At 45.2% G+C, this 12,851-nt stretch overlaps 1 protein-coding gene across 2 annotated transcripts in view; it reads left to right on the forward strand.

Annotated features, from left to right (window-relative positions):
* LOC106741815 (ABC transporter G family member 23) overlaps positions 1-12,851 on the forward strand; it is a 61,830-nt gene that overhangs the window by 17,356 nt on the left and 31,623 nt on the right. The window contains exon 1 of one of the 2 annotated variants that reach the window (XM_014614176.1): positions 6,077-6,466. The exons of the other annotated variant lie outside the window; for it this stretch is intronic. The gene's annotated coding sequence lies outside the window, so the exon portion shown is untranslated. Of the gene's footprint in view, positions 1-6,076; positions 6,467-12,851 lie in introns of those variants that run through there. 2 annotated transcript variants of the gene reach the window in all.

Genomic DNA, 12,851 nt, shown 5'->3' on the forward strand with positions numbered 1-12,851 from the left:
TCGTCTCGTTGCGGAAACAGTTTGCAATGCAGATATATCAAAACGTGTTAGGAAAATATTTTTCTTCGTGAGACGTCATTTGCAATTTGCTCAAAGACCTCTTTTCAAGAAACGGCAGACACGGAGGAATTCGTAATGCGTACTAAAGTCCCGAGCGCGATACGCTGATCTCGTGATAAATGCGTATCGTTGTTGCCAAGATATCCAAAGATCGGTCGGCCGAACAACCAACCAAAAGAAAAGCCGCAGAGAAAAAGATAATTCTGGATTTAATATACATGTTTGTTTGGGTTTTGTTGTTTGGGCTTGTTTAACATAAATAATACAATCCAATATTAAAAATCATTTGTTGGATGGAAAAAAAAACCCGTTTTATCCTATTTTCCCGCGGATCTCTTCGGTCCCAAGGATACCAAAATTTGCTTAGAAGTCATATTCAGTTAAAAACCCGCTACAATTACTTTCTTTCCGTAAAAAGGATATATAAGAAATAAAAAATAAAATCGAGGAGAAATTGGAAAGAAAAAACACGAATTTTCTTTGAAACTTTAAAACTGTAATGTAAATCTTGTCAAACTCTTGTCGAACGCGGCTGAGAGCTTTTGCGATTAAAGCAAACGACCTCGACGACAAGTTTCGGTGTGTCATTAGTATTTTCTCGCGGACTTCCATCTCGTTTTCTCTAATGGCACCCGAGGCATCATGGGTGGGTATATAGTGATACGCGTTTGCATACTTTACGCCTCATACGGGGAGGACGACCTCCGCATGCAAGACGATTGCTGAGGGCCGTGCGTGCAGCGCAAAAGGATCGAAAAAGGTGAAAGACCGGCTCTACGGACGAGAGCAGCGCGGCTATTTCAGGCGATCGAGGTCGCCGAAGGATACACGCAGCAGAGCGCGCTCTCCGTGTTCCGGGCGTTTAAAACCTCGATCCGAGCATCGTCATCGTTGCTACGGCAACATCTCGCGGCGACGTGACGCGTGTAGTTTCCTTCACCTCGCCAACCCGTGGCAAAAAGCTGTTAAATACGACAAGACGGTAGAGACGCAGACGCGTTCTGCGAATCTGAATGTCGGGAATTAAGTATTCTTACTGACAATGTGGACGGCGGGGGTCGCGCGCGACGCGTTAGTCCCGGCCGAAAACGGCCGCGACAGCGCGTAACGTCGAAAGAAATGGAATTAATCGCGTGGAATTGGGAACGACTGCGCGGAAATCTGCTAAACAGTATATCATCGCGTGTCTATTAACGAGGGAAAAAAGATTCAGACGGAGATAGGAAAAAAACGCTGCGAGTGCTCATGGGAAGATATGTCGCGATGGCAGTGAGTAATTATTACCAATTAATGTACTTGTGTAGTTATTTATCTATTCTTTTAATCAAAAAATCAGGGAGGAAACGCTCTTTTTGACAAATTATTTAACGGCGATCCGAGATGCACTGAGGGATCTGAATCGACGTAAACAATCGAGGACCGTATTCTGGACTGCAAATCCAAGTGTTATTTTTATACGCATAAAATAAGCGTCTAAAAATGATACGTCCGAATGAAGCTCTTTTTATATGTTTCATGCTGTTTCGGGTTACGTCATTTAAAACGTTTAATCGTAAATTAACACGTAAATCGTAAGTTAACACGTCCGATCGTGTTAAATGACGCGAGATCTACGGCAAGAAATGTGTGAGAAAAGCTTCTGCTAAAATAACACACTTGGATTTGCAATGTATCGTGAGCTAAATGTGCCTTTATGATTCGAAATGAAACGACATTGTATGTGACGATTGTGTAAGAAAAACGAAACTCAAAATCGAACTCCCAAGGTCGCCTTTAATCCTTAGAGTACAGACCACCTGTACGAGGTTTGATGAAAGTCTTCACTGTGTGCGAACAGCTTAAAGGCTTTCGACGTTCATTATGTAATGTTCTTTTGCATATGCGGTAGGAGTTAGGTGGTACAATTTATCGGAAGAAATGAGGACATCCAAAAGTTCGGCTTCATTTAAAAATAAATTGTACACCTGCCTTTTGTCACGAGATAAGAATCGGAGTTAAGATATTGCGACTTTCTTTTAGAATTGATTTGTATTGAATTTACGTACGAGGTCTAAATTATACCGTGCTTTAAAGTTAAGATTAAATATTGTAATAGAAAGTTACCTCTCAGGACGATAATGAACGATATTCTCTCTCTATATGCAAGCAACATTTTTTTTAGACGTCTTCGTTCGTCAACATTGTAATGATTAAGGACAGTGGCAGACGGGAAAACGTAAGCAATAAGACTTGAGTAGCAAAAAATTTACCAAACAGCCGATTATTTTCCCCATGGTCAGAGAATAATCGACCGTGATTAGTCAATTTTCTTGCTACTTACCGTCTATGGTAATCATGAAATATGCAGTAAGACGCAAACAGTGAGTTAACTGACCAACTGGATTACTCTTACAGTCCAAGAATAATCGACTGTAGTTGGCCAATTATCTTACTGCTTACGTATCGTCGCATACTTTACGGTTATTGCAGACGGTCCTTAAGGGCATCTTTCCTGTCGTTCTGTTTTACCGTAAATTTGTTAGTGCTCGTTATTAACTGCGCATAATTAAAAATCCTTTTGCAGAATTATAATTAAACACTGCGAAAAAAAAAGATTTAACAAATTATTATAAAAACTTTCTTCGTTTTTCGAACAAAGCCCAACCGTCCTCGTCTACATTAACGCGTGTGTATTGTAATTGCGCAAAAGGATTTCTCATCCTGTGCAGCCAATAACGAGTACTAACAAATTTGTGAACATTTAAAACAGGACAATTCGAAGATTCGCGGTGTTTCGCGCAGAAGTTCGCTCCCTCATCCTTCATCCCGATGCGCTTCGGCTCTCAACATCCGGTCGATTTCCTCGACTCGGTCTGTCGTGTTTCTAATGTTACGCGGAGAGGATATTATCCGCTCACACCGCCGCAAGACTCGAATGATTTGCACGGTCGTTAACCTTCCTCAACCTGTTTCCTCGTTCGCCGTCAAATGAATAATCGGAGGGAACTTTTCACGCCGGCGGGAAGAAATCAGACTTCGTCTAAGCACATTAATACCGGCTCGTTGGGATTACACGAGTCTTTGTTACCTAATCCGCGTGTAATGTATCTCTTTCTATTTTAAACGAGGCGCTCTATTTTGACGTAAAAGGCGTTATATAAAGCGCCGTCGTAGAATACACACACACACACAAAACCGTCCGCGGGAAACCGTTTGCGCGGAAGCCGCCCGTGTCTCTCTGTATGGAAATCGGAAGAGGGATAAGAACGTTAAAAGATCGGGAGAAACAAAATGGAGCAAAAAAAGAAATAATCCGCCGTATATCAGCACGCTAGCGCGCACACGCGCACGTGTGTTTTGCGCGCGCTAAATCGGCTCGAACGATCCGGCGACGTCGAGGGAATCCCCATTGTCTTATTATCGACGACGACAATGGCGCGGCAAGGTGTTTTGCCGAATCGAAACCGCCGGAAACGATTAAGCCGCGCGCAAAACGGGTTTGTCGAAGTCGGTGACTTGTGCCCTTGCGACTCGCAATTAGCCAGCTAATGCCGCACACTAAGCGTCGAGATCACGCGCCGCGGAGTCGTTCGCAACGATGAGACGCCAAAATCGCGAGTCGCGGGGCAACGGGAAAAATCTCGGTCACGGGAAATAAGGAGCCGGGGAGAACCGAGCGCATGCGTACGTGCTTTACGTGCATATGGCATCGTTCATGCGGGTCGTATTACCGCTCACCGTGATAAAATTTGCGAGAAAATCACGCGCAGCGTGTGCGCATACTGGAAAAAGAGAGTTCGTTAAACAGTTATAAAAAAATAATAACAATAAAATAAATAACAGTAATAAATAAACAGTAGAACTAAAATGTAGGCTCTGGAAAATTCCATTCCCTGTGTAGCGTTAAAGGAAATAATTTCTTTATAAAAAAACATTACTTTCGTTTCAAATAAATTGATAATTTGTTACTTAAGATAAAGATACATATTCGTTGGAAAGTCTGACAATCGTACTTATTAATCGAAAGGTTAGTTTCTTCGGAACGTGCCGGTGATGAAATTTGTTTGGATGCAATAAAATCGATTGAATTGGAAGGAATCTTCTTCTTCGCAGTGTACAGAGAGATAAATCCCACTCTTGGAGTTAAGCAACGCTCTTGCGAATTTAACGCGAGTCTCGTGATAAAAACGTATTCTTACGTGGCGCGCCTTATAAAACACTCGCCGTATAATGAGCAAGATGCAAATAAGGAGCATCAGGAAGAAGAAGCAGGAGCAGACGCGAGCGAGGCGGGCGAGCGCGTGAAGTAATAAGCGACGAGGGGAGAGCCGGTGGCGTGACGCGTTCACGTCGCCGAGGACCAGAAACGCAAAATTACGTCAAGCATTACGCGCGGAAGTTGATATAAGCGGCGAGGAGGAAGTTAACGCGCGCGTCAGGATTGACAGGAGCGGGAGCAGAAGAAGCGGAGAAAGCGATCTCGCCGAAACGGATCCCCGTGCACTGACGTGCCCCGCGAGGAACGGCCTTTCGCGAGGTAACAACAGGTGGTGGTGGGAAGGTAACTACGGTGCGCGCCGAGATGAGCGAAAGCGCGTCGCCGCGTGGTCGAATCGGCGATCAGTCGCGCGATCGCAAAATAACACCGGACACGCCGCGACGACGGCTGCAGGCAGCGTCGTTGCGGTGAAGTACAATATAACGTCAAGTGCCCGGGCGCTCCTTTCTGCGCTATTACTATCGCGTACTCAACACCGGCGGAGATCAATGAGTGTTAGATAATTCACCTTTGCCGATCGGAAAAGAGAGAAAATTAAGGAAAACCAGGCGTGAGCCGGAGCTTAATGGTACGGTGAGAAGTAAAACTACGTGGAGAAAAATAAGTCTCAGTTTCTGCAACTGGATGAGGACTGGACGAAAACTCGAGGACGAGAAATGAAAACTCAGTGAGGAGGAATGAAAACTCGGAATGACGAGGAATGATATCTTTGTCGCCGCGGCTGAGAAGGCGGTGTACATTTGTTTATTTATTTATTTACAGTATGAAAGGGAAAGTTTCTTTTTTTTATATAAACGAAATAATAGAACTAAAGTATGTGAAATAGCGATAAGGACGAAAAGGAGAAAAGGAAAAAAAGAAAGGATTTACATTTCTTTCAACTTAATGTTTCTCAGCATACTGTGAGACATTAAAGAAGATCAATAAAAGCGGAAAATTTATTAGCTGACATGTTCAGACGATTAATTATCATTCAGGTTAAGACTCGGATGAGATAACCAAGAACAATTCACTACTGAGTGGAAACTTCCTTACACAAAGAGAAAAATATTTGTCTACCGCTAAGAAAAGCGATTGTTCAGTTTACTTGTCTTCTTTTAAGCAATAACAATTTTTAACAAAGAGTATTTTCTTGATAATAATCTTCAAATATACTCATCACAAATTTTAGAAAAGCTCATTATCGGATACTCAGAAGAATGTTTGAGTATTTTTTTGCGTGCAGGAATCTTTCCGTTCCTACACAGAAAAAAAGTGTCGGACTCAAGTAAATCATTACTTCAGGCCCCTCCCCCCCGGCCCTAATTTTTCGGCTCCACGAATACCTCATCCCGAGATTCGAACGCCGTGTTCCCTCGTACCAGACCTTCGACTTTGGCTCAGCTGTTTCTTCGTTCTTCGCTCTACTCGAGATAGCCGCAGGACGCGAGAGCGTCGTCGAGCGAGAGACGCGGGCTGGGAATCCCGAATCGGAAGTGATGATCAGAAGAGAGAAAATCGTCGCGGGGTCGCGGAGTTGAGGACACGGGCGAAGAACGCGGCGTCGCGAGACACGCTCGGTGACGGAGCAGCAACAGGTGGAGGAGGGAGGGCGACGAGGGGGCTCGAGCCACCTCTCGGGTGGAGGGAAAGCGTTCGCCGAAAAGAGACGAGCGAGGGTCCGCGAGGAAAGGTGCGAGCGGGATGGCGCTACGAGTGTCGGCGGGCACGAGTCCGAGTCTGGGTACCCCTCGCCTCAGTCTCGCGTCAGGACTCGAAAGTCGCGGAGGACGGTATCAGCGATCGATCGGTCGGCTGCTCGCTTGACTGGCTGACTGCAGCTCCTCGAACCGTGCGCGCGATCGCCAGTCCCGTTTCTTCGTCCGCCGCTCGTCGTCGATTGATAAAATACCGCGAGGTCTCTGCCTTCTCAGGTGCCCTGGTGTCGGCTGCGTGGTCAGTGAGCGTGATCGGGGGTATCGTTGAGACTAGGGGGTCGCGACTGTGGGATCGTCGACTGGTGAAACACAGCCCGATGCTGCCGGTCGCCGGCTGTTCTCGCCGTCCGTCGACCGCGCCGACCTCCGGCCGAAATCACGCGTGACTTCGGCGGACCTCGACGAGCACAGGGATCTCGCCGGGACGGATAACGTCGCGGGGCTGCGAAAGGTACGACTTCGTGAGATGATGTGACTTCGGTCAGCAGCGCGTCCGCGAGTGCGCTGCTCGTTTAAGCGAATACGGCGGACGCGCACAGCGTGTGAGACGCTACTCACTCGCCCTGAACTTGTTACCGAATTGAACGTCCGGGATTCACAGGCAGGTGTAAACTGAGAGATCGGTATTCTTCTGAGCTGTTATTCAGTGCTCGAGGATTACAGGCTCCTTGGTTATCTTGTTTAAGTGGACACGGGAAACTGTGCGACTTTTATAACGACTACCGAAAGGGAGCGTCGTTTTAAACGGAGATCCGATTTTCCGTGCCGATCGGCAGGAAAATCGGTCTTTAAACGGAATGAGTAAAAGTCGCGGCCTCCCGAATTCAGAAAGCGAAACCGCCGCTAGCCGAGTCCTATGACTTACACATTAAACTAAGAAATGCTAATAATAGTAATAAAGAAGCGCTATCTCGGACAATGACGTGTCCATTGACCACGCGTGAGAGGGAAAAGAAAATCGGTGTAGCTTCTTACGAAAGACGAGAATCCTAATTAGAATGAGGTGTATAAATGGCGCGGGGAGCTCGCCCGGCCCAACTGCCAATCCACGCAGGTACGAAGAAACACTTACGAGAAGTCAATATCGTTCCATAACACTCTTCACTTTCGAGAGCCTCGAACCTTCTCAAACAACCTATTATATCTTATCAACGGCGAGTCGTAACTCGCTCCGCCTTCGTACGGACATCCTGACGCGGAGAACGCGAAGAATTACTACGAGGAGATCTCATCTGATCGACGATGAAAATCACTAAATACCTCGTTGTTCTGTTTAAAGAGACTATTGATGGAAACGACAGACCGACAAGGTTTCTTTGTTCTATTGAAAATTCTGTTGTGTCTCAATTCACCGAGCCGAACTCTCGTTGAGAAGTCGTTCAAAACGCGACATTTATATATGGTAAAGAGTTTTATATTAAAAACGGCCCACTGGGATCTCGTGCCAGCCCAATATGGAGAACGTGTTAAAAAATGCCAAACACATGTGCCAACAAATGTTAAATTAACACGTTCATCTTGTCAATATATGAATGTGTTAATTTAACATTTCTGCGATTTTTAACATATTTCTCATGCCAAAGCAACACAACATCTCAGTGGGTAATTTTTAACACAAAATCTTTTACTGTTTATATATTCTTTCCTGATAGACACGCGAGAAATAATCGAACTTAAGCAGACTTTGAACTGCCGATAATCACATTAATTTACGGAGGAAGAGTGAAAAATTGTGGGCGTCACAATTAATGTCAAAGATACAGAAATTGCAGCGAATAAGAAAAAAAGCGCCGTGCGTTAAAGAAAGAAATATTCTTTTTCTTTATCGAAGCCACGGATCTTTACACGCATTTTTCATTCGAAATATCAATCCCACACGCGTCTTCGGCCTCGGACTTCATATCCGAAAAGTAACGTAAATCGCTAAGAACACTTCGTTATTATAATTGCCATTTCCGTGCTCTTAGACGCGGAAATACTTGACATTCGAAATGTCAGCTCGTCCTTGTCACGGCTCTTGTCGCGGGATTTTAAATCTCAAAAGGAACTTCTCCCCCCGATGTTTGTACGGCTGCTTGGTTCACTTGGACGCGTCTGTTGTAGCAGCCCGACGAGACTCGCGAAATGTTCGCACCGACCTCACGTAACAGAAGAAACAGGAGTTGCGTTCTGATGATACCGGAACACACGGTGAAGCACAGTGAAATCGAACATCACGAGGCAGACGAAGCTGTCTTCGAGCGTATCTTCGTACACGTAACATTTCCCATCTCTCGTTTCTAGGAAGACCGACTTCCGACTATGCTGCACCGCGCGAACTTCTCTGTGCGAGATTGATTTGATGCGATAAGACGTTGCCTAAAAAGCAAATGTCTGTGGACGTTTCGAGAACACGAAAAAATCACGGTTAGACAATCAGTTGCTCAGATCTCCTCTCGCCCCCTTCCTCGAGCTTCAATTCGCAAATCGAATTATACACATGTAAATCTCTCAACTCTATTGATAATTAAATTTTTCGGCCAACTTTTTGGACCAATTTTCTTAGACTGATATTTTTATCTCGCGGAAATATCGGGTTTTAGAAAGTGGAAAGAGAATACTTCCATGCATCGTGAGATTTGTGCCGATTATAGGATTGTAAAAAATTGGGGATCCGAGAATCCAACGAGAGCCACGGATTAGGTCGATTGTTCTCTTCGGTGTGCGAAGAGGCGAGCGCGTTCGCGGCTGTAATAACACCACCGTAAAGAAATCCCACGACGATACCGCGTCGTGATGTGAAAGACCGAGAGAAATATACTTTCTAAACGGCACCGAGGAAAATGCAAGTTAAACGCGCCCGCGGTAGGAGTATTGTTTTGTCTTTCGCGGCGCGAATCTGTAAGGTCAACAGTAGCAGTCGCCGTCCCAGCTTTCATCTGATACTTTCCACGAGATTCATTACGGCTAATAAAGCAAAAATTGAGAATCGCATTTTATAACGAGTTGCAACCATCACGAGGAGTAATCTTCGTCACAAGAAAATTCCTCAGATGAATCTTTTTTTCTCACAAATATATGTAACAATAATATGAAAAGTGTCAGATATATTAAAGCGTCTCAAAAGGATGTATCATTGCGATGTCAGATTTTATATAAACATTTTATTAAATGGATCCAAGTGTCGTAATCAATCGATTAAGTCAATCGATCGTGGGAAATCTCAATTATATCTATCATTACATAGATTTGTCTAATTTCTTCACACAGTTCTCTCGATTTCGTAGTAGCCTGCAGCTTCTTGTCCGATTTCTTTCTCTCTCTTTCTCTTTCAATTTGATCTCACACATAGCGGCGCGAATTAGCACATCCCTTGGTAAGCCAAGCAGATCGTAATTGCGACGTCGCGCTTGTGCAATGCAATGAGAACAGTGCTCTTGGAAAGAGAAAGAAAGACTCGTTCTAATTTGCAACATTCGCGCTCTCCGGATTGCGAGACCCATCACCGGGGAATTATAATTCACGAGCGTTAATTGCGCGCAATCGCGCGCAGATAAATGCGACCGCGTGTATCATCTGCAAAAAAAGCCGACGGGACGATCGTTCACGCGGTGGTTCGCACGCTTTCTCGCGAAAAATCCGAAGATTGCCCAATTCTCCTTCGTTTCCTCGTTGAGCGACTGTCGCGATTTTCTACGCGTGTTCCCTTCGTCTCTACCCGGAGGTGTATCTGGGAAACCGCGTTACAACAGATTCGCATGCGGAACGAGCGAAACAGTAGCGGGATAGTATAGAAAATCGTGTGTTACTTGACTCTCTCTCTCTCTCTTTATCTCTCTCTCTTAGTACACAGTTCTCATTAACAGAGAATCAGTTGTCTTCCGAGAGAAAAAAAGGAAAAAAGAATTAACCCGTCGGGAGCCGCTTCTAGGAGATCCTCGTGAGCACGTCCGGAAGCGACGCGAAAAATCTCTGAGACTGTTTGAGAAATGTCTTAATTTCTTAAATAAATATCGATAGTCGTTATTTAAAGGACTACATACACTCGAACGGCTCGAAAAAAAGCCCACTGTTTGAATTTTTCTGCTGATTCATTTGAATCATACTACGTATAACATTACCGCATTACTACGCATAACATTACTTGTAGCCGTGATTCGACGGAAAAACTCACATTCTCCAATCTCAAATCTGAGTATCTTGCTTGAGACAAGTTTCGAGCATCATTAATAAAAATCTTACGCTTGTATTAACAATGGTCATTCGAAACATATCTCGAGTGAGATATTCAGATTCTAATTCCGAGTGAAACTTTTGAGTTTTTCAGTCGAATCGCGTGACATGTCTGACATATATCTGTAATCGCGTAAATTCAACTGAAAAACACTCACATCTAATTCTAAATTCAAGACTGAAATTCGTAAGCCTATCGTTGCTCGAAACTTAACCCACATGAGATACTCAGATCTGAATTACGAGTTAGGACCCGAGTCTCCAAGTTAAATTGTACAATGCACGTAACGATTCCGATTGTCATTGCGGTTCGAGTGAAAAATGAAAATCGAACTCTGAATCCAAATCTGCATATCCCACTTGACAAGCTTCGAGTAACAACTATTAACCCTTTGCACTCGCGGGCTCCGGAGCGGAGCCATTTAAAATTTGTCTTCAAACTCTTCAAACTCAAATGCAAATAGCAAGAGCGGAATATCCTATACACAATAGTTTTTACGATTTATCTTTTTTCTTATGTTATGAACTGAAAGTTACGTGCATTGTCTCCATAGCGGAGCCCTCGAGTTTGGAGACAAATTTTAAATGGCTCCGCTCCGGAGCCCTCGAGTATAAAGGGTTAATATAGAATTAAACACACACACACACACACACACACACACTTAGATCAGCGCTGAGTGACTTTTTGTTTTCATCGAGGCAATTAACATCGTCGAGAGGAGGAGAAAAAGTGCGCGTGTAAAAAAAAAACTCGCTTGCTCGAATGCGAATGCATGATTTCCCGCTGCTCGCGCGCATCGCGCATCGTAAGAATGACTTTGCGTAATCCGAGAAGACGACTCCATTATGGTGCGGTCCAACTTGAGCCCCGGGGACTGGACAGATCGCCGATACTTTCCCTCGCGCGACGGTACCCGTCGGCGAGGTATAAACGAGCGATCGATAGCGGAAGATAATCACGAACGCGAACGAGGCCCTCGACACTTGGATTCGCGTTACGTAAGGAAACGGCGGTCACGGCGACTCCGACGAGAGAGAGAGAGAGAAGAATCGACGGAATCGCGCCGAAGGTGCACCCATCTTGTCAGGGGGAGAGGGCAGAAATCAAGCGAAGGCCGCGAAGTCATATCGCGGGCGACGTTTGTCATTTGAGTCACGCTCGAAAACCGCGCCGATACTCGTTGCCGGCTCGTTGTTGCTCCGCGTTGGGAAATGTGCCAAGGTCAATAATCACGGGTGTCGATTCTTCTTTTTCGAAGCGCGACAGCCGATGGGTGGCCGGGGAAACGTCTTCGTGAATGCACGCACTCCTCTCGCGACTGCTTTCGCGCCGACACGCCGGCCGATTCCCCATCGCCGGCGAAACCGATACGAAACCGACTTACGTAAGAGCGGAACGCGGACCGTACGTAACGTACCGTAAACATATCGTAACGAGGGAATACCGTCGAAAAATCGTTATCTCGAACGAAACTCCGCGGTTACGTGGCACGTCCTCGCCCCGATGATACCGTTCGAGCGACACTCAAATCCCGAGTCCTTCGCGGATTAAACGCCGCGAAGGGGAAGAGATTTCTCGGTCTTCTCACTGCAACCGAATGGGAACCGTATGGTAATTCGGTGAACGAAAATTGAAGGCTTGACGACAAGAAACGATATCTCCGTTTCCGCGACTGAGAACATTCATGTGAACATTTAGTTTAACCCTCTTTGAGCATACATTTTTTCCTCGTGTAAAAATTTCTCGAAACTTGATATAGAAGGAGTTTTGAGGTTTATGACGTCGAAATTTCAGTCATATTGAGTCAGTTGTTGTTAATTTTAAGTTTTATTTCAGGTTCGGAATTAGCGATTCAAGATATTATTAGATATGAAGCTGCAGAGAAATCGGAATGAAAGAAATATTTCTTTTTTTAATTTTCAAAAAGTTCTTCCCGTTCCGAAAACCGAGTTGTCGTCGTGTTCTTCGTTGATCCCCAACGATAAATTCTCTGCCGACAAGCCAATATACTGAAAAATGAGTTTGGTTGGACTTACCTGACAGTAAACAACCAACTGCATCTTAATTGAAGGAAAAACAATTTCTAGTTTTTCTCACGAACCAAATTTGGTTTTTACGACCAGACAGAAAATCTGTTTCCTTCAATCAAAATACATTCAGTTGTCCATCGCCCAGGTAGATCCAATTAAACTTACTTTTCAGTGTATTTTCACGAGCCGCGGTAGAGAACGGGAGACGCGTGACGGGGAACGCTTCGTCAGCGGACGCGAAAAAGTGGGGCGGTTTCGTTGGAAAATATCAGCCGAAAGTTGCGAGAGTCGCGCACGCAGTCTCGCCGCGCCGATTTACCTGCCGCGTAACGCCGCGATCGATTACGAACGCGACGCCGACGCGAAGTATCGCGGATTTACGTCATTCTCGTAAAGTCAGCCGTATAGTTTCACCCGAATTTAGATTGCCGCGGTACACATTTCCTCATAACATATCCCCCGTATCCCGGTAAAGGAGCGTTTGCGGGAGGGAGCGATTACACACGGACGTGTCGAGAGTAAGCAGCTCTCTCGCTCTGAAAAATGAAGGCGCCTCGTTACGTTCTAATTATATAAGCATCGGCGCGCGCGTA

Source organism: Dinoponera quadriceps, unplaced genomic scaffold (genome assembly GCF_001313825.1).
Source record: "Dinoponera quadriceps isolate SergipeBrazil2010 unplaced genomic scaffold, ASM131382v1 scaffold533, whole genome shotgun sequence".
NCBI classification, from domain to species: Eukaryota; Metazoa; Arthropoda; class Insecta; order Hymenoptera; family Formicidae; genus Dinoponera; species Dinoponera quadriceps.